The sequence below is a fragment of the Gambusia affinis genome, linkage group LG22 (genome assembly GCF_019740435.1).
Source record: "Gambusia affinis linkage group LG22, SWU_Gaff_1.0, whole genome shotgun sequence".
Taxonomy (NCBI): Eukaryota; Metazoa; Chordata; class Actinopteri; order Cyprinodontiformes; family Poeciliidae; genus Gambusia; species Gambusia affinis.
The window spans coordinates 15,842,102-15,865,775 of record NC_057889.1 but is presented as its reverse complement, the minus strand read 5'-3'; the positions used below and the strand labels follow the sequence as shown (position 1 = coordinate 15,865,775).

Here is a 23,674-nt window from a genome sequence, read left to right as displayed (position 1 = left end):
GCTTGGGGAATGATCTTCCATAAGGTTTAACTTCAACCCTGTTGAAAGTCTGTGAGCCACACAGAAAACTAACAAATCAGCCAGAAAGTTAAAGCTTGAATTTTCAAGACATTAATAGATACAATTTGTTGCTATGAACATGGATACACCAAATAAGACAAAAGATGTTTGGCAGCAATCACAGGAGCTGTGTGGAGGAATCAAGCTATGTGGTTTTTGCACCTAAGATCACTGCTGACATGCTGGCATCATGCCATGGTTTGTTTTGCTGCCAGTATTTTCTGCTTTACAAAAGTGGAATTTTAAATTTTAAATTTTTGATAGCATATATTTAAATCGGCTAGATGGTTGAATCTCGGACCAACTTGGGTGTTCCAAACACGACTGTGATCCCAAACACATCAAATCTGATTTAATGTCAGACAGAGCAGGCCAAGTCTATGGGTCTAGAATAACCTATTTGAAATGTATGGATTATGCTTGAAAACTGGTTCTTTGCCCGGGAATATTACATTTCTTTTACAGTCGGAGCTGTAAATTGTGATTCTGTTTTCATCATGTTGTAAACGTACGCCCATGTATCAGTATAAACATTGGTTCCAGTCCACAAAAAGTGTAAAAATCCTGGCATGCTGCACACTGGCACAAATCCAGCATAGTGCATCATCAGTGTAGTTTCTCCTCAGCAGAAGCTTGAAAAATTTGCCAGTCGTCCTTATGGATGTGTTAACACCTTGCCAAAGGATCTGGGACTGTAGAAGCTTCGACAGCCGGCTGCAGGAAAAGGCCGGCAGACGAGCAGCCTGGCACACCGACTGACATGCTCAGTGATGGAGTTAAAAACACGTTGAATTACATACTTTGAGTGCGTCAGGTCTGGCCTTTGTGTTTTCTTTGGCAAGGATTAATACCAGGATGCATCATCTATCTATCACTGCATAGTGCGGTCGTAAGTCTGATCATATTTAGGTTAATGCGATTTGTGAAAGTCCCTCTGAATCTTACAGTGTGTTCCTTTTTTTTTTTTTTTTGTCTCTTGCAGGCTGAGACATGAACCTCTCCCGCTGAAGAATATTAATGCTGAACTGGTGAGAAGTTTTTTTTGTTTTTTTTATTTCCCCTCAGCCCTGGTTAGGGCTTCAAGCCATCTGGTAACAATTGATTTATTTTTCCACTTCTGCAACATTACTTTCCTCTATTATGGTTTACCATAGAACCCAGTCTACATCAGTTATCATCTGATTAAAAATTATGCATAACATTGATGTAACATAGATCTTCATCCTGCCTCTATGGCTAAAATGATCTACTTTCCATCTGATAGTACTGACTCTTTTCCAGAGGCCCCATTAACTAATTATTGTGCTTTTTGCTCTTCAACATTAAACATGCTGGAGACAACACACTGTTTATTACATTTGTACTGAATGATGAAAGCAACAAAGCTCATTTTTCTCAGTCTCATTCATGTGAGGGTGATGTGCAGCATTTGCTGATCCACTGCCAGACATTACGCACTGATAAGTAGGTTGCATGAGAGCTGTTGCTGCTGTATGCCTCTGTATACTCCCCCGTGCCAACCTCAGTGTGCTGAAGTTGAGATGTGATTGTGCTCTGTAATGCGTTTGGAATTAATGATGTAATCTACATTAATGGAGTGTAGCATGAATGCTATTTCTGATTAATTGTTACATGCTTCGAGTGTTTATTTTAAGCAAATCGTGCTGGGTTTGTTGAAAGTGGCCTTTTTACTACAATGAGGTGATGAATGAGGGAAATATTGCATCAGTGTTTGGTTATTTTTAAAAAAAAATCTTATATTCATATATTTAAAAAAAGTATCTCCTCTGGAGGTGGGTCAATCTATTGGCCTGTTGATAAATTAGGCCAATATTTTCTCCCTGAGCACACGGTGCATTGCTATGAGTATTTATGGAGGTGAAATTCTGTCCTGAGGGTAGGTGAATAAATAAAATGAATACAATTATAATGTATACCATTTTCATTTACTTTTTTTGCTTGTGTATCGAAGCAAAAACACTTGCACTAAAAGCACTAAGATGATCTGTTCAAAAAGCAAAGTAATAAATGTCAGTTATGCTTGACATCATTTGGGAAAATTGTGCAGACTTTTACAAGGTTTTTGGGCATTTATGTAAGTGCTTTCTGCCTCAAAAAGATTTTCTCCCAGGGTTACTTCTGTTAATGTTCTGATTAACTAAACTATTCAAAGAATAGCATTCCTATAGCATATTGCTACCCCATGTTTTTTTGTTGATTTTAGGAATGCACCGATCAATGGGTCCTGCAGCTCCCCCAGAGTTACCGTCAGCTGTTTCTCTGACTAAATATGCCCTCACTTGGCCCATTATCTTGGTAGACATTCATATCTTAGTAGGGCTGCATACAGATGCTGAACTAGCCAGTGCTCCATAATGTTTTTTCATATTTGGAAAAATATTTATTTGTACCTTAAATATAGTTTAAAACGTCCCCACAACTTAATCTCTGACCTGTTTGCTGTATTCCTTCCTCTTCATGATGTTTGCTTCTTTAATTTTGTAGGAGAAACCTTAGGCCTTTACAGAGCGTCACTATGTAAATTGCACAAGTTGATTATTTATTTTGTGATCATAAATTAATTGCACTAGCTTTTATTTAGGAACATTATCAGAGTAAGGAGGGCTAATTAAACACTCTGAACTGTTCATGTTTTTGTGAAGAATTGTCCCATTTCCTCCTGTTAAGTTATGTGCTACCTTGTGTTGGTCTAGCAGATAAAATCCTGATAAAGTACTATGAGGTTTGTTTGACACATGGGCTGATACAGCCTCTTGTTAGCCAAACAGCTACAAGCAGAACCAGAGAACCTCTCAGAGAAGGAACAGCCTCCTTAAGTAGCAGCTTCAATCAGCTGCATGAGTTTCTGTTCCAACTAATTGTTTGAGAAAGTACCTTGGATCTTCTTATTGTCTGATGGGCTAATAAACTTTAGAAAAAAATCAATAGTAGTCCTAATACTAACTTGACATTAGATGGATTTTATGTTTTATCTTTCTTTCTTTCTTTTTTTTTAATGGAATGGGATTGTTTTCATGTTGGTTTGCTTCAAAAACACCGTTTAGTTAATGATTTTCAATTCGATTTGCTCATATAGCACAAAATCATAACTAATTTAATTGCAGGGCACTTTACAAGACAGAGTGGTTCAATTTATATCCAGTTATACTGAAAACAAATCACTCCAAATTCAATTCAAATCTATTGTGTTCTGAAAAGCCCATTTAATTAGGCAATACAGTTTTTTGGGGAAACGAGAGGTATTATGTGTTTTGCAGATGCATAATGTCATTCTATAAAACAATCAAATAACAATTTTACCTTCAGTTATAAAAAATGCTGCATAAATCAAACATAACATAAAGAAATTTGACTTTAAAATTTGACAGCTTGAAATTGGGCCTCTATCTCTTTAAGAAGCTCCTGCTCTTTCCAGCCCTCAGTGAAGTGGAAGCTCGGCTGGAGATTGCAACTCCAAGGATGAGCTTTGTGAAAATAGGCGATGCTTTGAGGGAGCAAACACTGAGGCACGCCTGAATGGTTGCCATGGGAGATTCTAGGATTTCTCCAACATGCATGAAAAAGTTAAAGCAACACGTTGGGCATGTTTTTAATGAGGGGATAACATTGTAACTTTATTCAAAGCTCAAAAGATGTGATTTTACATAATATGAAAAATACATAAAAGACGTGTTGTGAATGTTTTCCCTTTTTGCATTTCCTGTTTCAAGTGGCAACAAATGTATAATTGGTTATCCCTTACTAAAAATTGAAAACCTATTGGTTGCTCTAGTGTTTCAGCTTTAACAGATCCAACTCGACAAAGTCAACTAAACATTTGGAGAACCTCTTGTGTGTACATTTGTTTTTGTTGTTTTTAGAATCTATTGTCACTTGCCAGAGGTGAAGTTAACACGACACAGGTCGCTATGAAAATTTAACTAGGTTCAATACCGATTTTATGAAAAACATCAACACATCCACCTCCAGCAAACAAGCAGTATGTTGTTCTGTTGCATGCAATGCAAATCTACCTGCTTTTATTTTTGGTTGGTTGGTTGCATTTTTTTTTTCTTTTTCGTACATTAGAAAATAAATAAAAGTGTAGTTGGCCGATATTGGCTGTTAAAAGCCTGACCGGTGCATTTTTAGAGTCAATGTCAAGAGCGATTGCTAGTCTTGTTAGCTTCTTTAACCAGCTCCATTTATTATTGAAACCCACTGAACAACCAACTCAATCCTTCTTCAATGCAGCACTCCTGAAGAGAAACGTCTGAGTGGAGCATCACACTTTTGTGCAGCATAATTATTCAAAAATCATTTGTCAAAATCAATGGAATGACGGACTTTTTGTTGGGAAAGCATTAAAGCAAGCATTTTGGATCGTTACGGAATCTTCCCTTCAATGCATGGATGCTGAGAACTCCCTCAATTTTCAATATATAAACAAATCTACCACCATTATCTACTCTAATGCAAATTTTTGACTTTAATAAAAATCAGATAAAATTTGGCAAACACACTTTTATGTAGAAATGGAAAGAACCGTCTAATTTCTTCCTTTTTTGCTTGAACCAAAACTAGTTCTCTATCGGGGAAAAAAAAAACAAACTCCTGAAAATCTAGTATTTTCTAAAAAACACAGAAAAAGAGAAAAGCCCTATTAGCATATCCCTACTTTCAAGAAATAGGGGCGTTAAACACTAATGAAGGTCACTCCTTCATATAAAAACAGATAACTTCAGGACGTTCTGAACAGTTGAGATGCCAGTGCTATCTGGAGCAGCTGCAGTGTTGCATCAGTGTTGGCTGGACCTGCCGCAGAGTCAACACACCTAATCTTGCACAGCAAATATTTGCATAGATCCAACACCCTGGAACTCTGTCCCACCCGCAGATAAATTTCCAGACCTTGACATTGGCAGAAAATGTGTTTGTGAGTCTCACTCAGTGGTGCAAGCAGACGGGATCAAGAACACGTTTTGCTGAACAGCTTTTATTGTGACACTGTTGAGTTGAACGGTTAGTATTATACATTTATAAAAGTAAAATGTCAAGAATATTGAATTATTACAGTCTCGACGATGAGGAGAAATTATTTTCAACAAGGCCTAAATGTAGGCTTAGTTTTATCCATGCTAAGAAATATCAGGCATAGCTAACAGGGTCATTTGGCTTGTGAACTCGAACTGACAAGTATCTAAGATACGAACACTGTGCCATGGTGGATGTGTAGTTCCACTAGTCCGTGACACAGCTAAAGGGTTCAGTTTCGCCCCCTGCTCTTTGCACCTATAGCCCACTCCATTCGGCTCCACTTAGCAGCCTCTGCACCGAATCCGGCTCCGACCCTGACTCGTTCGGATGTTGACGGTTATAAGATATGCAGCATCACTTTTTGCCTCTCAGAGACACAGAGAAAGATCAATGATGAGAGCTTGTGTCTGCTCTGCAAGGGTAAGTGTGGCTGCGAGGGGAATACAATGACAGGGTACTCTTTGCAGACTATCAGCCTGCAGCAGATTGGGAATAACAAGGGAAGAGAGAGACAGACAGAGAGAGAGAGATGACGAATGAAAGCAGCATGGACAGAAAGAGGGGGGGAAATGCTCACTGTTAAGCCAACAGATGGGAGCCATAGTCATCAAATCAATGTTTACTCTTTCCTTACGAAAAAAAAATTGGCAGTGGTAGTTTAGCTGAATCACAAGCATACCGCTGAAGTACCCTGGTGTGACTGAAAAAGGCTTTGAGGACTAAAAACAACGCTGTGGTAATAAAAGTCGGAGCTTGGCTACACGTGCAGGTCTAAAAATACATCGGAACTCTTCCCTTGCCTTTTGCTAAATGCACACACTCTTGCAATGTGCACACTCACTTTACCCGTGGCTCAATCCACTTTGGGATTACTTGTGAACATAATTTGCACTTCCAATTAAACTGTTGACCTTCGCTCCAGAATGCGATACTTGACTTGGTACCATCCTCTGTGGGATAGCTATTAATGCACAGTAAGACGTATAAATAGCAGTTTTACAAAACACCGGATCATTGAAGTCAGCACATTTACAGCGTTTTTGTACATTGTCTAAATTTAAGGGAGATATTTTTGACAAATTTATGAATGTGAGCACCCAATTCAGATTATAACAAAGGGTGCTATTAAAAAATAAGCTTGGATGCTGAAAACAGAATACGTTGGCCAGAGTTGGCCCAAAGCGTCCTGCCAAGCCTCTAACTCTGCTCTGACACATGACTCGCTGGCCAGATCAGATGACTAGATAAACAGCAGGAATGTTGCTTCTTCCTCTTTCTGCAGCATTGTTCCCATCTGTTTGGGAAGGCAGAGCGAGACGGTGTGTGTCTTTGTGAAATTGCATTTGGCAATTTTAAGGCTGGATGGGTGTCGGTTGGGGGACGTCGAGCCCCCGATCCAGTTTTGATTACAGAAATGAGCGTTTGCATGTAACATCTGCTAAAAGGAAAGCAACATGAGTCTGTGCATGTCTGTCAGAGCAGCACTTGAAATGAGCCAACTTCTGTACAAGACGATAATTAGGCCATACGGTTTTGCTCGGCTAAGTTAAAGTGATGAGTACGAGGCATTGTACACTTTTCTCAATGCGAGACCTAATAACCCCGAGGGGAGTTCCTGCTGAAATTGCCGGGTGGAATGTCCTTGAGCATTTACACTGGATTTTATTAATGGTCTTATTTGTTTTATTTATTAAAAGACAAAGTGAGTTTTAATGTTGTTTTTGTCAGGTGTTCTTTAACGTTTACACTTCGTAAAATAAAAATTGCACACAGAGAAACAAACAAACGCTTAGAGAGAATAAACATGCAGAAAAACCAGGCACACACATGTTTCCAACCACCGCCTGATATTTCCAATAGGACTCCTTCCACAGTTCGCAAAACTTGTTCTTGCATACCGATCGACTGTCTTCTTGGCTTCTCATTAACATCCATTAGATGGGTATCATAACAAACTGTGGGAGTAAGACAAAGTTTAGAAAAGTGTCAGAGTCTAAGTATATCATAAGAGAAGTGCATTAAATCTTACTTTGCCAGATGCTGTAGGACATTATTCCTACAGTGACATTATTATGTCATATAAAATTAGATATACAGATATAGTATGTCACCAACTCTGTTTACACTCAGAACTTAGGAGTGTAAGGACTGATCCCAACTTTCTCCTTTACAGGTCAAACCACAATTTACGTTTCTGTGCTTTTTACCTTTTTTGTGGGGATAATTATTCTAAATGTTATAAATGCACTGAGAAATTGGTCAATGCTGTTCAATTGATTGTCTGGTGACCAAACAGTTGAAAAGTCAAATATAATTTTTTCTTCTCTGAATTCACAAAAATACAGTTGTCTACAATCACTAATCTGTGCACCTAAAACATATTAATAAGTAGTGACTACATAAAGTGACTCTTGAATCAGACACTTAAGTCGCAAAAACAAAGACCTCAGACTCGCAAGTTTTATTGCTCTTGATGATTAACCTGTCACACAGACTAAAAGCTGTTAAAGGATTATTATAATCAAAATGTTTTGTTGTCTCTTCTTCTCTGCGCCTCACTTATTGTGGTGTATTTATTATACTCTGAACATTTTACTATTAACCTTACTGTTAGTTTTAAGTCTAGAAGACAATATCAAGTTAAAATCTTGTTTTATCATTTTTGTTTTGAACATAGATACATATTTATATTACTAATGGAGTAATTATTACCATATAAGACAAGCTACGCCAGTTGTTTGCACCAGTCCATAGCAATAGAAATCCGTCAGACTTGATTTGGATAAAAAGATGTAAAATCAACCTGGAGCCCTATTTTCATTTCATGAATATCTCGTAAAGTTGGAAAAAAACATTTATCTTATATTGCTGGTGGATTTTTAAGGTGGTGAAATTACAATTTTGTTATGTCATAGGAAATATTCAACAAGCAACTTGTTTCTCGATTTATACTAAGGTGGAAAATCTGGCGTAACGAACCGCATGTTATTGGGATTGAATAGTGAGTGAAAAATAATTGCATCTGCAATCTGATTTTGTTCTGCACACAGCATGAAAAGGTTACTGCACAACAGCAGAGCGCTGACGTTGAGCAGCTGAAATGACAAACAACAAATGTTATTCAAGTGTCTCACCAAAACTCCTGCCACTGTATAAAACTCAAGTCTTTAAGCAATAGTCTTGTTTAATGGTTTTAAAACCTTTTTAAATAAACAATTTTTTGCACATAACTGTAAATGCAATGATGACAGATGTTGGGAAAATAAATCCAGATCATAAATATAACAGAAATGTTGTTGCTGTACGGCCATCATGTCATGTATGCAAAGAGTCATAATTGGAATATATATAAATAGCACACTCGTCCAAAATTAAATTATTGGTGGCATCCTGTGTTAGAGAATCAATGCCTGCAAAGGGTTTAAGTAACATTAAAGCAGTGCATCTCTGCAGCTCTGTTCAGAGGCTACATCTCTGCAGTGTTCATGTCATACCAGCACAAATTATACCTTCTAATGGCTACAAGTATTAGCTGGGGTTGAATGCCTTCCTGTTATTGGTTCCTGCTAATGTAATCCTCTAATTAGCCAGAATAATGGTGGAAAGGGAGAAGTGCTCTCCCTGTGTGTGAGAGATGTGCATGTCCTAAGAGACCCCGACCTAATTTTGTCCTCGTTAAGGACAGTCGTCCATCATTCTCCAAGCCGAAGGAAGCAATATTCTTTCTTGAGCTCTCTCTCTATGACTCACTAAGCAGAAAAAAATCTCCCTCTCACCTTTTCTCTCTGCCTGCATTTTTACTCTCTCTGGCTGCCTGTCTCTCTTTAGCCCTCAGGGGAGCTGGCTCCTGACAGCATCACACAGACAGGATAAAATTGAAAAGTCAAAGTGTATGTGAAATGTTTTGGTGTCTGTGCGTCTCTGTCATTGTTCGACTGCTTTTCGTTCTTCATGCATTGTTGTCTGCGTCGCTTAGGATACCTCGCTCTTGACTCTGCCTCTGTTTCAATTTCTCCCACGTTCTTTGGTCTCACAGAATACTTTTCATTCAACCCTGTGAGATATAGCTAGATTCCTGGAAAATTTGTGAGATCAACATCATAAGAGAATGTTTGTCGTCAGGCTTTAACCTGTGTGACCATTGTAAGCTGCAGCTCTCAAGTGATTGGTGATTTAATTAATCAGTTTTGAATACTTAGTTGTACATGTTTATAGTATGTTGAAGGGTTCCCTTTTGTTGCCTGCATAAAATGAATGCTGTAAACTAGGATTTACCAATTACCCAGTAGTAGGGCCGCTATGGTTAACCACCAGCAGCCTTCCACATTTTTGCGTTTAAAAGATTTGTATAGTTGACTAAATTTGAAAACATGACTAGGAAAATATGTGTTGTTGGAAGAAATTATTGATGGTACTTGAACATCAACAATAGGGTTCGAAAAATGTCAAGAAATTAAAATAAAAAGATTAACATTTTATGCACTCCATTTAAATCCAAGGTCAGTAATCCATCAGTCTTGGCTCATAGAACAAGCTTTATTAAAATAAAAGAAATAGACACTAAAATGGACAATGATGAGTTGGCATATTTGTATGCTTAACTAAATATTTGCAGGGTACAAAATTAAAGTAATATTACATTTTCTTATGTTTCTTTAAATCCTACCGTTTTGTTTAGTTTTTTTGTACACTTTTGTTTAGAAAAAGTGGCATATTTGATTCATGTAGAGTTGCAAAATAAATTTGGAGGTGCACAACCAGGCGATATTACAGTGCGCAAAGCCAAAGAACCGGGACGGAGAAATGGAGTTGATGCATCAGCCATAAAACTAGCTTTATCCCAGCCAGGGGTGGGCTAGTAAAGCTCCTTTGTACCTGCTTTGCAATCATTAATTTAAAACAATATTTCATTTAAACAATTATTGTTGTCTTTTGTCACTTCTGCTACTGCTGTATTTGTTGCTATAGTGACAACAACCGCAATCTCATTCAAAAGTTGGTACAAATTGCTCCCAAAACTGTTGGTGGAATTGTTCCTGCATGCACTATGAGTGCTATTTTTTTTGTGAATAGCACTCATAGGAAGACATTAAACTGGGTCCGATTGCATTGCACAATTCAAATATGATTGACAACAAAAGGCAGATAATTCATCCAATCATCTGTCAAGTAGTTTTGATCCTTATTGTATTGAATCCAATTTGGTTCCATTTAACAAACACTTTAATAAAACAACTTTGGAACAAGTAGTGATTTTTGGCACTAAATTTTAATTCATTTCAAGTTGTCTTTTAACTTTGGATAAAAACTATTTGCATAGAAAAGGGTTTGGCTGAAAAACCGGTGGCCTAAAAGCAATAGCTGGATGTGGTCAAAGGTAAAACTACTTATGGTAACTTTGGTATAAATATTTTTTAAAAGAAACATGATTAAATACACGAATCCAAGAGATTCACTTTGGATAATTTAGTAATTTGTGGGCAGAGCTTCCTATGATGTTTGTCCTTCAGTTTCCAGCCTGAGCCTCTTCACTCAGTGGGACACAGCTGCATGATAAACAAGGGGAGGGGTTTTCTCATAGTGCTCCACTGCTCAGGGGGGTTGGTGTTGTTTGATGTGCTTTCACTGAGACTCTCAAAGGAGCAATATTGAGGATGAACATAGCTGACGTGGAGGACAAAATGATCATGTCCTCTCTGCACCTTGGCAGGTGCTGCTGATGGCAGCAGAGCAGCTCATGGGGAAACCCACAGAGAGCCGAGCGTCAGACTTTGGGTTGGGTTGATTTCCTGAGGAGGGAACATATGCTGTTAGCACTTGAACTGTCATTTTCTTCACTTCAAAAACAGCCTGTGAAACACATCCTGGAAGCCGTGAAAATTCCAGTTACTTTGACTTTATAACATAAAAATAGATGTTTTTATGGCACAGAGTAGCTCACCATATGTTGCTTTTTCTCAATAAACATTTTTCCCTTCTAGATATTGAAATAATATCTTAACATTTATAGTGTATGAAGATCCAATATCTTATTTTCATTTTGGATTAATTCAAAAAAATAAGTCTGCAGAATGATAAACAAGAAAGCTTTTTGAATTTGTTCGAAAGATTATTATTTCAAAGTCAGAAATTTGCATACACTGAGATCACTAGCCCTTTAAACCATTTGGGAAAGCTCTGACGGTAACATTGCTTTGTCAGGATCTAATATGTTATTTCACCACATTTCTGTTAAATAGAGTCAAACTTTTAAGTCAACCTCTTAAACACACCAAGTTGCTGACTATTATATGTACATATAAATACCACAAAGATGCCCAGCCTTTTTACAGTTCTGGAAGGAGACTATTTTCTGTCTTAATGATGAAAGTGTTTTTATATGAAATGTGTGTACTGGACCCAGAAAAAAGGAAAAGACGCTATTGAAACCAATTTGAAGCTTGTGCAAAAAAAAAAACAAAAAAAAAAACGGGTCTTCCAAATGGACGATGACGTAAAGCATGCCATCCAGTTAGTTACAAGTGCCTTAGGGACATAAAGAATATATTTGGGAGGGATTATCACAAATTCCTGAGCTCATGTCCATAGAGATTTAGCAGGAAGAACTTATAAGATTTGTGTGAACAGTGTAGTCTAGATGGCTGAGCGATGTGTTTGCCCCCGCCCCCAAAAAAGTTTCTGAAAACTGAAAACTGGTTTTATCCCTAAGCTCAATTGGAGGGAACTCTCAACCAATGTATTTAGGGGATTTGCTGAAAACATTTGTTGGGCCAACATCTGGCTGCTACCACCAAAATAGTTTTCTTTCACTGATACTGTCAATAAACTATATGCTCAATAGAACTAGTTTATCCTTTCAAACGTCTTAATCAATAAGTCCAACCTCTCCAGATTCAAGCCAAACATCACTCAGTAATCTTGCAAATGAAGGATTTGGCCATTGGTTTATTTTAAAGGATATTTTTACCCAACATGCATTGTGTATGTTCCCTTGCCATATACAATCTTGTGATACTTCAGGGTTTGTGTGCTTGCTATCCTTTTAATCAAGCCCCCCTGTGTATTACTCCTACTGAGCTGAGTGACGAAGGTAGACCTGCCTCTGTTTGTGCCATTTAAATCCTGTGAAAGGTAGGGGGGAGATTACTAGACTCTTACCTCTTGCTCTGATCAAAAGGTATTATTACAACACTGCTGGGTGTTACCGGGAATAGAACCTTCTAAAAATGCACAACAGACAGTAGAAAAGAGACCAATCTTTGGATCTTTATTTGCTACTGAATAGCAATTGTTGAAATATGAAGAGATTTTATGAGTTCCTATGAACTACATTTATAAGATGGCTATAGATGCTGTGATATCGGCAATTAGACTGTAAGCTTCTTGGTTTATAATCCTTCATTTGACAGAATCTCCTTGTTTTTATCAGCCACAAATAGCATGCTTAAAGCCTAACTCAGCTTGAAGGGTTAGATATAGTTCAGATGAATTCAGGAGTTTCACTAATTCAGAGTTTATTCTGGTCTCCAATGCCCACTGTTCTGTAGTTTTTCCTGATCTAAAACATACAGAACGATAAGCCCTGAGGACAAGGATCACTGCTCATATCCACTCACGATCATAATTGTTCATTGAGGCTCAAATATATATCTTGATCATCAATAAATTTTGGATAGAAGTGTTTACCTACGGGCAGAGAAACTACAAGTTTTTGATACTTCTGGCTGAAGATTTGATGACTCTTTTCAACTGGACTGGATATTGTGAATTTCAATTAGATTGTTTCCTGGCACAGACTTGTTTGTAGGCATGAATTTTCATTTGGTTTAAGTTCTGTGCCATTCCAGAGGTTTAGTGTTGGCCTGGTTGAGTTATGCCTCCAGTTAAGACATGTGTTTGGGATAACTGTCTTGTTGAATAGTCCAACTGTGTTTGAGATGAGGTTGAAGAATTAGGAGATGTCATCCTGACTTAATATGCCATCTACTATTTGCAAGACCTTCAGCATGATGCTATCGCCATCGTGCTTAACTGTTAGTACAGTGCTCTATTTTGGTTTCCTGCAAACATCATTCCTCTTGTTTTGGTCAAATACCTTAGTCTTTGTTTTGTGTAAGCACAGAGCATTTCTTCAGAAGATGTGTGCTTTATCCAGGTTGGAGAACTGCAGATTTGAGTCCAACTTGAAGGTGTCTGCTTCGGAGCATGAGCTTTTTTCTTGGTTATCAACCTCTCAGTTCATGTTCATGTCAAACTTTCTTCATGGGCAGTGATACGGATCGTCCAGCATCTTCTGGTTAATGATAATTGTGTGCCTTGGTGGTTACTTGGTTACCTGAACTCAATCAGCTTCCTTTAATGTGAGGGTGAATCAGAGATCTGAAACTTGGTTTTAAAAGAGGATGTTCAGCCCAAAACTCATCAAAATTGTGTTTTTTGGATAAAGCAAATATTTAGCTGCTATAAAGTTTGTGCAAGAAAACCAACTAAAACAAGTGAATTATACCAGACAAATAACTGCTTAAATTGCAATAGATATAAGCCCATTTGTATAAGTACCATGCTTTTAGGCTTTCTCTATTGGTAATATATGGAAAGACTTATTTAATGGGGCATGAAGATGTTCTGGTGACGTCAGTAAGAAACTCCAACTAAGTTGTTTCATTGTCAAAACAGCAGCTGTAGCCAGAAACCATGTTGTTGAGAGTGAAATAATGAATAAGCGTTTTCTTTTTCCCCTCTCTTACTTGATAAACTAATCACTGCACAGCTGAAGTCCAAAATTAGTATGAGTAATATGATCTGGCTCGTGTTTGTATTTGTATTTAAAATTCTATCCTGAACTATATAAAAGATAGAAAAATGATGAATCCTCAGTACTAGAAATCTGTATGATTGGCTTTTTTGTGGCAACAGGTCGCCGTTTGCAAACAATTTGCCAGGTCATTGAATGCAGAACAAGCGTAACTGTTTAAATAAGCAAGCTTCAAGCCGCCAAATGTGTTTTTGGTGAGGTAATTGCCCCCTCCTCAGCAACACCTCCGGTTTGGTCCCCTGTGAGCAACGGAATAGCCTTTGTCTCACTGTTTGAACATTTTTATATGTTTACGTGTATACAAGACATGGCTCACCTTTTTTGGCACAGAGTAGTACACTCAGCCATCCTCTGCTCTGGCTGGAGAGGCCTGTGAACAGTTCTCGTCTAGTGGGAACCACTTGACATGTGGAATACTTGATCTGCATGAGCTGTGGGAGAGACTGGTCCAGACAAAAACGAAATGGAGAGGGAGTAGGAGCAGGCGAACATCATAAAAATCAGCTCACTTTTTTGAGATTATTCCTTCATTTTTAGCTTTGTCTTCTTCACAAAATAAACTTGCTTTTTATAGGTCTGTTTTCCTAAATTAGATTCAACATCCAGAACAAGTCCAAGTTGTTTAGGTTTTGCAGGGTTTGCAGCAGAGAATGTCACAGTTTTGTTGTTGCAATGATGGATCCTAATGACAGTGCAGGATTTGTTTTGGTGGTGTTATATGTGCAGAGGTGGGAGTAATGTTATGTTGGTATTAACGGGTGTAAAGGGTTAATAAATGGTTTCAGTTACAATTTATTTTCCATAAAATATTCTTCATTCTCCTAAATCCACACTCAACTGCACATGCTTCTCAGTTGTCATCATGGTAGTTGGGACCTACACAACAATGTTCCCAAACGTACATCAGGGAAGAGATTAAGTTTCTGAAATGATCCCAACCTCAACCCTGTGACAAATTTATGCAACAGGCTGAAAGGTTGTGTTTATACCAGATAAACAAACCAGTCTAATTAAGCTCTACCAATTTTTACCATCTGCTGTTAACCTGGGTTAACTGTTTCAGTTCAGGTTGCTGTACAGTGTACGATTTAATTTACATTTCGTAGTGGTCCCCAATCCTGTCAATTTGCCTAAACTGTGTTTGTTCTTAACTTCTATGTTAAAAAAAGTTATTGACCTTATTCACACAAAATATGTCGTGCAGCGTTTTTTGTTGATATGAATGAATCTGGTCATTATGCATAAAGTATTTCTCTGAAAGCAGTCTGTGTCTCTTTTATTTACTTGGAAATGCTTTACGTCAGGGGTGTCAAACTATTGAGCATCTTGTCACATTAATGTAACTTAGGAGTGTTCAGATAAAATCTGCTTTGATTTGATTGATCAACTACTATTGAGGCACAGAACTGTTTTCTCACTTTTAATGATAATAAGAAAGGTTATTTCAAGACAAAAAAAATTACAGTTTCGTGCAGTGTGGACTATCTGGCTAAGTTTATCTTGCAAAGTGATTGTACAACCAAACCATAACTGACTTTTTCTGGTTCTGCTTCGTGTAAACCCAGGCAGAACAGTGATGATGAGTTCAGGAGAGCCAAATCCAGATCTCTGCAAATTAGTGGAAATATTGAGAAAGTCCTTATCCTGCTAAAAGAAGATTGTGTCCTTTTTTTTTTTTCATTTTACTGCTCCACTTTTTTCCTAACCACATTGTGTCTCTGCCCCCTCCCCCACCCCCCTGATTTCATACCCCCCACTTTGCCTTCGCCTTTGCTTATTAAGCTCTTAACAGACTCTGTAATTCTCGCTTCGCGTACCTGTCGCTCAGAAGTTACAGCAGGCCAGATGCGGAGGCGGACGCGGTTTGTGTAATTTGCCAGCTCATTTCCAGCTCTCGGTTTGATGAAGGGTGCCTTTCTTAAGGAAACCAGCCTCCTGTTAAAGGTTTATTTAGGAGAGGCCAGAAGAATAATTAAAAAATCTGCTCTGGCCAAATAGGATGAGGAGAATCTCTCTGAGCCAGTGACTACAATGCTGCGAGTGTGCTTGTGTGTAGGAGTGTCTCCCCTGAGGGCATAGCAACTGTTTGTAATATTGTTGTAAGTGTATAAAGTGAAGCCTAATAAAGAAGTTAGCACATCAGATTCTTGCAAATGACTTAACACATTCCTTTTTTCTCTCTCTTTTCTTTAGAGTGGACTGGTGCTCTCTTCCAGTGTTTCCCCTCCCCTCACTGTTCTGTCCCACTGCCTGTCACCCGGTAAGTACTCTCAGATTCACCTCCTGCTTCCATCGCAGATGCTCTCAGTGTATTTCAGTCTTTTACGTAATCATCATCTCACTGCCTGGCTTGAACTGCAAATTGCTCTCACCTTTACAAAATGGAGCAGAATTTCTTGCTAATGTCCATGAAAGGCCATGATGTAAAGTGGTTATTATAGCCAACGACGGTGGAGAAGGTATATGGAGGTCTGTGGTTGGAATGTAATGCAAAATCTGTCTTATAATAAACAGATTTTATGTATTTCAGGAAATAACTGATCGTTTGGTATTTCTGATGGATTATACTAGGTCAAAAGGAACTGTCGCTATCTGAAAAAGTTTAAAAATAAGGTATTTAGCTTATTTAGGACTGTGTGATATTAGAGTGTTATGGCGATAATATTGGTAAAAACTGTGATTAATTAAGCAATATAAGCCTATTTTCATCTTTCGTGGCTTAGTCACTCTGTGACCTTTAACATTTAGGGCAATATCATTTGGTACTGTCCAGCTGGCTAAATATTACATTAGCAGGAGATAATTGTGTGCTTATTACACTTAGAAAATATTACAACAATTACTGCTCTCCATACATTCATTTGCGATATCAATATTGTACACACTGATATTGCTGTGATGATGTATTGTTTCCTGATCCATCCATCCGTCCATCATTGTTATTTTATGTTTTTTGAAGGATCCACATTTAAAGTCTAGTTACCAAAATAACTAGCCAAAGAAAAATCTGCCGTGAATTCATTGTTATCTTTTCTGCTTATTACATTAATGTTGGCTAAACATTGCCTGACAATACTGGAGATGCAACATAGGGAAAGCATGAAATGTAGACGTGAAAAAACGAGCTAGAACCTTGGACTAGAGTTGAGGTTTCTTAAGCCCTTCCGATCGGTGTTCTTTGCACGTACTGGACGAAACACAAGCCAGCTTTAATATTTAATTCCCACTATCTGTTATTGCCAATTACAGAGCTTGTTTACTTGAACCATGGGAGTTGGCAGATCTGTTTTTAAGGGTGTGTTTTTGTTTGTGTGCGTGTGTGTGTGTGTGTGTGTCTGTCTCTTTGGTTCAAGCTGTTTAATGACAGGAGTTCAGAGTCTGTTTCTTTAGACGTGGATGTTCTCTGGTAATGCCTCAGGGAGGGTGGTGGGACTGGGTGGGTCCCCTGCGGGTCCTCGCGAGTCCCTGTGTCGCTATAAATACACACTGGGATCCCATTCAGAGGATTAATGCGAGTGCGCGTCTTCGTGACGCCACTGCAGTCGGCCCGGCTGGAGGCTATTACTGGTCGGCAGGGTTGCTATGGAGACCAGGGGCATCGAAGAGGAGCGCAACATCTGTGGGGTGTTTTGTTTGTCAAGACAGGTTTTCCTCCTTTTCCCTCTTGCCTTTCAGTGTTTGACCAGTACTTAAAAAGTCTCTGCTTCTGACAGGGAAAAAAGACAAATTCTGTATTGGGGTCCATAAAACTCCCATGTCTGTTGTCGTTAGTGCTTAGATCACTTGTAAACATGGCAATTGGATCATGGAAAACTGTATTATTTTTGGGGCAATTTTTCAGCTGCCTGTGCTCAGTCATGCTCACAGCGGACCCTCAGAGTGTAAGTCATCTGGGACTGGGGGGGATGCTCTTCACCGGGTTCATGCTAGTGGAAAGCTCACATTCTGGGGAAGTATTTAACCCCTTGGCCTTCCCTTTTCCTCTCTCCTTGGCTTCCCTCTCTATATGGACATGTTCTATTTCCACAGCTTCTTTCTTCTGGCTGCTTATCCACAACTCAGCTGGGCACAGATTTTCTGTTGATAGGTACTTATTTGGGCAATGAGCAAACTCCCTTAAATTTCAGCAGCCCCCACTCTCTCCTTCTGTCCTCCTACTGTCTGGTTCAACCTTCTGTTTATTTTTTTATTTACTTTATTATTTTTGCACATATTTTTGTTTTGGTTAAATTATCTGCTTGTGGAAATGTCCCATATTATCACTCTGAGGTTCATCTCTTAATTAAAATTTTCTTTGAAGCATTTTTCACGTTAAGGTGTTCCGTCTAGCTCTCTTTAATACTTATTTACATCTATCTATATAATTTGTAGATACATTTCTAAACCTTCTGTAGCCTTCTTTGTGTGCATGTGTTTCCTAGTATTTTATTGACCATATTTGGGTACACCTTACCTCGACCAGCCTTGTGTGGTGCATGTGTGTCGCGGTAAAATGAACCCTGACCTCCTAATCCTGTCACAGCACAGTGGTGCACGGAGCAGTGCATCTCTGACCCCATGATGTAACTTAGTCATTTTGAAATAATTTATTTTCACTCTGCAACCATCTCTTCCCAAATGCCAGTTACCTAACTTCATCCAAAAATTAACTCTTGTTTCACAGCTTATTCCACATTTACCATCAACACCTCAAGCCACATTCACTCCAAAATTAGGAAAAGCTTTAGCGCTTGTGTCCCTACATTCCCTACAACTTTACCAGTGAAGCTCAACTAAAATCAAAGCTGGAGACCCTAAAAATATTTAAAGTGTGAAGCATAAATAAATCACAACCATGAGTGGTTTATTGTTTCTCAAGTAATTTTTAATTTGGTAGCCCTTTTTAGGCACCAGAACCCAGACTTTTGCTCCAAAGATAATCTATGTGGGTAAGCTCTTTGGAATTACAGAGCTTGGATTTGTCCTCATCCAGTAAAAACAGTTTCTCTGTTGGAAGCACTTCGTCTCAGATTTATTATTTAGAAATTAAGATTTTAGATTTAAAGACGGGAAAAACCGGAGGCCGAGGAAGAGGACACAACACAGTGTCTGCTACAACTTGGACAAAACGTCTCAAGCTGTGAGTTGGCAGCCACAGCAGTGACGAACCACCAGTGTTGTTTGTGAACATAATGTTTGATCAAGCTTTTTCTTTCCTTTGGTTCAACTTTTTATATGTTAGTAGAAAATATCTTCTGATGTCTACAAATCACTTTGAAAAACAGATTAATAGCTGTTCTGTTTAAACTTTTGTCCTGCCTGTTTATTGGCTCTAGCAGCATAGTTTTTATCTCTGTGTCTGATAAAACAGAGAGATTTATTAACAAAGAAGAGATCTGATTGTCTGATCATTTTAACTTCTCTTCCAACCAGCATTTGGAGCATTAACTTGAAGCATCTAAACTGTAGACAAATATATAAAGTTTTAGTAATGTAGCATATTGGATCCTTGTAACGTTTTAATAAAGCAACCTATACATACATCTTAAATATGTACTCACGACATATTTACGATGTCATGAGTACAATCAGACTTGCATGATCACTGCCTGGCTTCATCATATTGTGACGACACACGTCCACTTCTCCCTCTGGTGCACATCAGAGTAACCCAGAAATTACAATGTGTAGCTTTAACCCTTCCACCACTGCTACCACAGCATAGATGACTATTTATCCTGTGGTAAACCTTTTTTTTTTTTTTTTTTTGTGGTTGAGGCCACAAAAAGTTGTTGGCCTCAGCCATTGTTTTACTATTATTTATCCTTGTAACTAGTTAGGTCTCTGAAGAAACACTTCAACACGGTATGTCCCTGTTCCATGACTAATCTGTGATATTAGAAGATGCAAATGAAATCATGACAACAACACATCCGATTGAAAAAATGGGGAGGATTATACCTCCACTGTGATTCTCTGTTGCCCTCAGCCTCCATATAAGATGACTGACCAATATAGCAATATAAGCCAATGTGCTAGATGGAAAGATGGAAAGGTACGTCTTTGCTGCTCTGTATTGCGTTGTGCTAAAAGCAATAACAAAATTTTCTGATGAAATTAGTTTTCATAATAACAGCAATGCAAGACTTGCTGATCATTGTGGCATGCAAGAGTTTAAAGGTTTAGTAGTTTGCAAACTTTTCTGGCTTTTGATGTAGGAGAAATACAGTAAGTTATCCTGTTTTCTTGCTGTGCATCGCCTAATATAGAAGTTAATTACAGCAACAGGGATTTATACATCCCACTAGGAGCTAAATATGTGTCCCCAACCTCTAATTAAGTCCCAATAGGTGAGCTGTAATGTTAGTAATTAGTATTTAGGGAGAACTTATTGTGTTCTTTACTGTGCCACATCATCTTTGGATGAAATTTAAGATTAAAATAAACAGTCCTTGTCATTTTTGTGTTTTAAATTACTTTCATAACATCAGGAATCATTTCAATCAATCAAAAATGTCTCAAATTAACATTGGGCATGTTTTAGTTCAAACTGAATACAAATGTTTAATTCATAGACGGTAGTTCAGTAAACCTAATTAATAATCTAATAAAATAACTACCTTTCACAAACAGGTCTTGTCTAATTTTGTAACTCCTGACTTACTTTTGTCAGAACCAACAAGACTTTGGGCAAACGTATTCCAGACTGCAGATATTAGGCAAGATGCATTTTCTATATTGTGAACAACAAAGCTGTTAGAAAGGAGGGCATCATAACAGAGTAAATACTTTGCTCTCCATTAGTGCTCCTAGCTTGACACGCTTGAACCTGAGGTTGATGAACTCCTCCACATTCACAGCATGTCCCAGTCTGAAGTGTGTGATAATTTTACTTATGTTAATTTATAGTTGGATAGTATTTTTCCTGCCTCCATCATTTTCGGCTTGTTGTTTGTCTTACCCATGCTTCTAGAGGCACTCATTGTCTCTGTTTTTTAACAAAGAATATCGGTTAGCAAGACAATTGGCTCACAAGATGAAATAAATGAGCAGAGCATGTTTCGACATAAAGTTGTAGAGTGCTTCATTGTTATATGAGATGAATATTAGCATTTATAAAGACATGAAACATATTGCATCTAGATTTAATCCCTAAATCTGAGGCCTTCCACATTTGCTGACAAAAGCTGTTGCTTTTATAAGTTATTTTTCATATGTTTACAGAAAGGAAGTTTTTTAGTCTCATTGAGTAATGAGCTAACTTCACATCTGAAATAAATCACACAACCTTCTGCTTCATGTCAGAAGAAAACTGAGGAAAGACATGATGGTTTTAGGTAAATAACAAGTGAAGGGAAAGTCAATTTGCCTAAACCTGCCCATTGGCTGGTGGGACAGTTATGAATTGCAATATTATTGAAAAGCATCCTGATAGTAATAGTTCGTAGCTTAACAATGCAATACATTTTTGAGTTAAACATTTTCATACTGTAATTTGCCTCCGAGTGTAGGAAAGAGCAAGTTTTAGACTGGGTCTAAGTCTTAGTTAGGACATTGATTACAATGTTAATGATTAGCATTATTTGCCATTGCACAGTAGTAAACTCTTCAGCAATGTTTTGACTTAGATTCATCTCAGATTCCTTAAAACTCTATTTAGTTAAGCTTCACTGTTTGTGAAACTCTGCAAAGTAGCCACTTATAGCTGCGGTTGACAGGGAAGTCCCCAAGAAAGAGTGAAAGTATTAAGATATGCAGGCAGGGTACAACATTCAAAGGGCGCTTACATTCTTTTCCATTTTATTAAGAGAAGCATTTTTTTTTTATGTTCAAACTTTTCGTCTGTAGTTCTTCATCACAAAGTTTATAAACTAGTCCCCCTTTTCTCTTTGTAAAAACACAGATTTTTAAGCCCTGATTTAAAAAGCTGTAAAATGTTCGATCAAGTGTAATATTATTGTTTTACATAACTTATCCTGTCTTTGTAGGTTCTGTCCCATTAAGAAAAGCGTTGCAAGCATCAGAAAGTGTTAAAACAAGAAACTTGGCCGACATCTAACCCTACGTAAGTTTAAACAATTTGCAGGAAAATACATTTATTTGTACCTGTTAAACAGCCTGTCAACTTTGTTGGAAATGGTGGTCCTTCGTTGCCAGCTTTGAAAAGTGAACTGGAAACAATTTAGCTGAAAGTAATGAGAAATATTTGCCTCAGAAAAATTATATACTACCACTGACATTCATATCCAAATGCTTGTTAGTGAATATGTATTCTGTCAGACCACAGCTGGGCGCTGCAGTCTATGTGCTGCAAGTTTCCATCTCTGGCTAAAGCTAATTATGTAACCTGTGGCCGCAGAGTGAGTGAGCACAGTGATCCTCGACTATAAAAGGGAAAGGGGGTGGTAAAAGAGGGTCGTTGGACTTTGGGAAAAACACATTCTTTACTTTCAGCTGTTTGATATTACTTTAGCCGTCTGACCAGAGAAACTAATTTATTTTTCATGTCCATGTAGCCGAGTGAAAACACAGCCTGAAGCCAGAAGAATCCAGTTATTTAGCGATTACATTGTACGTCATAACAAAATCCTCCGAATTAAACTTTCCATGAAATTTAAACTTCATAATAATTTGCAGACAGATTATCTGACTAAAAGCTGCTTTCAACAAAACATTTTGTGTTGCAAACATCAGTTTATAATTTTACATTTTTGCTGCAAAATACACAACTGAGCTTGTATCACTGTAGAAGGCCAATAGTCATCGTCAATCGGGCCATTTACAAGCAATTTAAACTAATTTCAAATCATGTGGAAAATTAGGATAGGTTAAATAAAGACCCAACGTTTATGAAGAGCATTTATGAAAAATGAAATGTTTCATAAATGAAATGTTTCATTTCATTTTATTTGAAATGAAACAAAGAATGAGATGAAAGTGAGGATGTAACCAAAGTAAGTATGTAGAGCACGTTGTTGAATCAAGTGATCTCCAAGTTGGCTTTGCTTTAGATTTATTTTTGCACAATTGAGTTAGGTTGAGTCAATGACTTCAATAATTAAACAATTTATGTTCACATCTCACAATAAGTTGCTCACTAATTTGAAGCAAGGATTAAGTTACACAGAGTCATTCTTGTTTCTTGGTTTTGTAAATGTTAATTTTTCTGTCTTTGAACAGCAGATAAAGTTGTCCAATTTGCTGTTGGATGTAACTTGGTGGTCAAATGAAGAAGACAAATCTGAAAAGTGCTCCAGGGTTAGAGAGGCTCCATTTGCTGCAAATCCTTCACAATGTTTCTACCAGCTTTATATACCTAGAAACGTGATATTTTGCCCTTTATTTTGTTTTTTGCAGAAGCTCTTAAGTTCAAACATATTGAAGTGAGTCTATAGGTACATACATTTTTAAGTCTTTCTGCAAATCCCTTGCAACTCTGCACATGTGTAGTATCAGTTTTCCTGCACATATTGGGCTTCTTGGTTGCTTTTCTAATAATTGATCTTCTTGCTTGGCTGGTCAATTTTGTGGAAAACTCCAAGTGGTTTTAAAAGTTTTGTTCAGGTGCTGTACAATCAGATCCTGCTGGTTAAACTGTTGATCCGCTATTATGTGTTAAAGATTATCCTGCTGTCTGTTGCTTCATCATTTTCATTACCTGAGTTTGAGTAAATGTTCCCAAGTCTGCGTGCTTCATTGAGTTTTGTTAGGCGTTGCGAGACGCGATAGCCTGTGAAATTAGATATCTACTGCAGTGAATACACAAACCAGACAGGATGTCCA

At 37.8% G+C, this 23,674-nt stretch overlaps 1 protein-coding gene across 5 annotated transcripts in view; it reads left to right on the top strand.

Annotated features, from left to right (window-relative positions):
* LOC122825001 (1-phosphatidylinositol 4,5-bisphosphate phosphodiesterase beta-4-like) overlaps positions 1 to 23,674 on the top strand; it is a 61,066-nt gene that overhangs the window by 4,610 nt on the left and 32,782 nt on the right. For 4 of the 5 annotated variants that reach the window (XM_044106026.1, XM_044106025.1, XM_044106024.1 and 1 more), the window contains exons 2-3: positions 1,043 to 1,088; positions 16,106 to 16,172. The gene's annotated coding sequence lies outside the window, so the exon portion shown is untranslated. Of the gene's footprint in view, positions 1 to 1,042; positions 1,089 to 16,105; positions 16,173 to 21,879; positions 21,957 to 23,674 lie in introns of all 5 variants that reach the window. The other variant, XM_044106022.1, reaches the window with a different exon arrangement.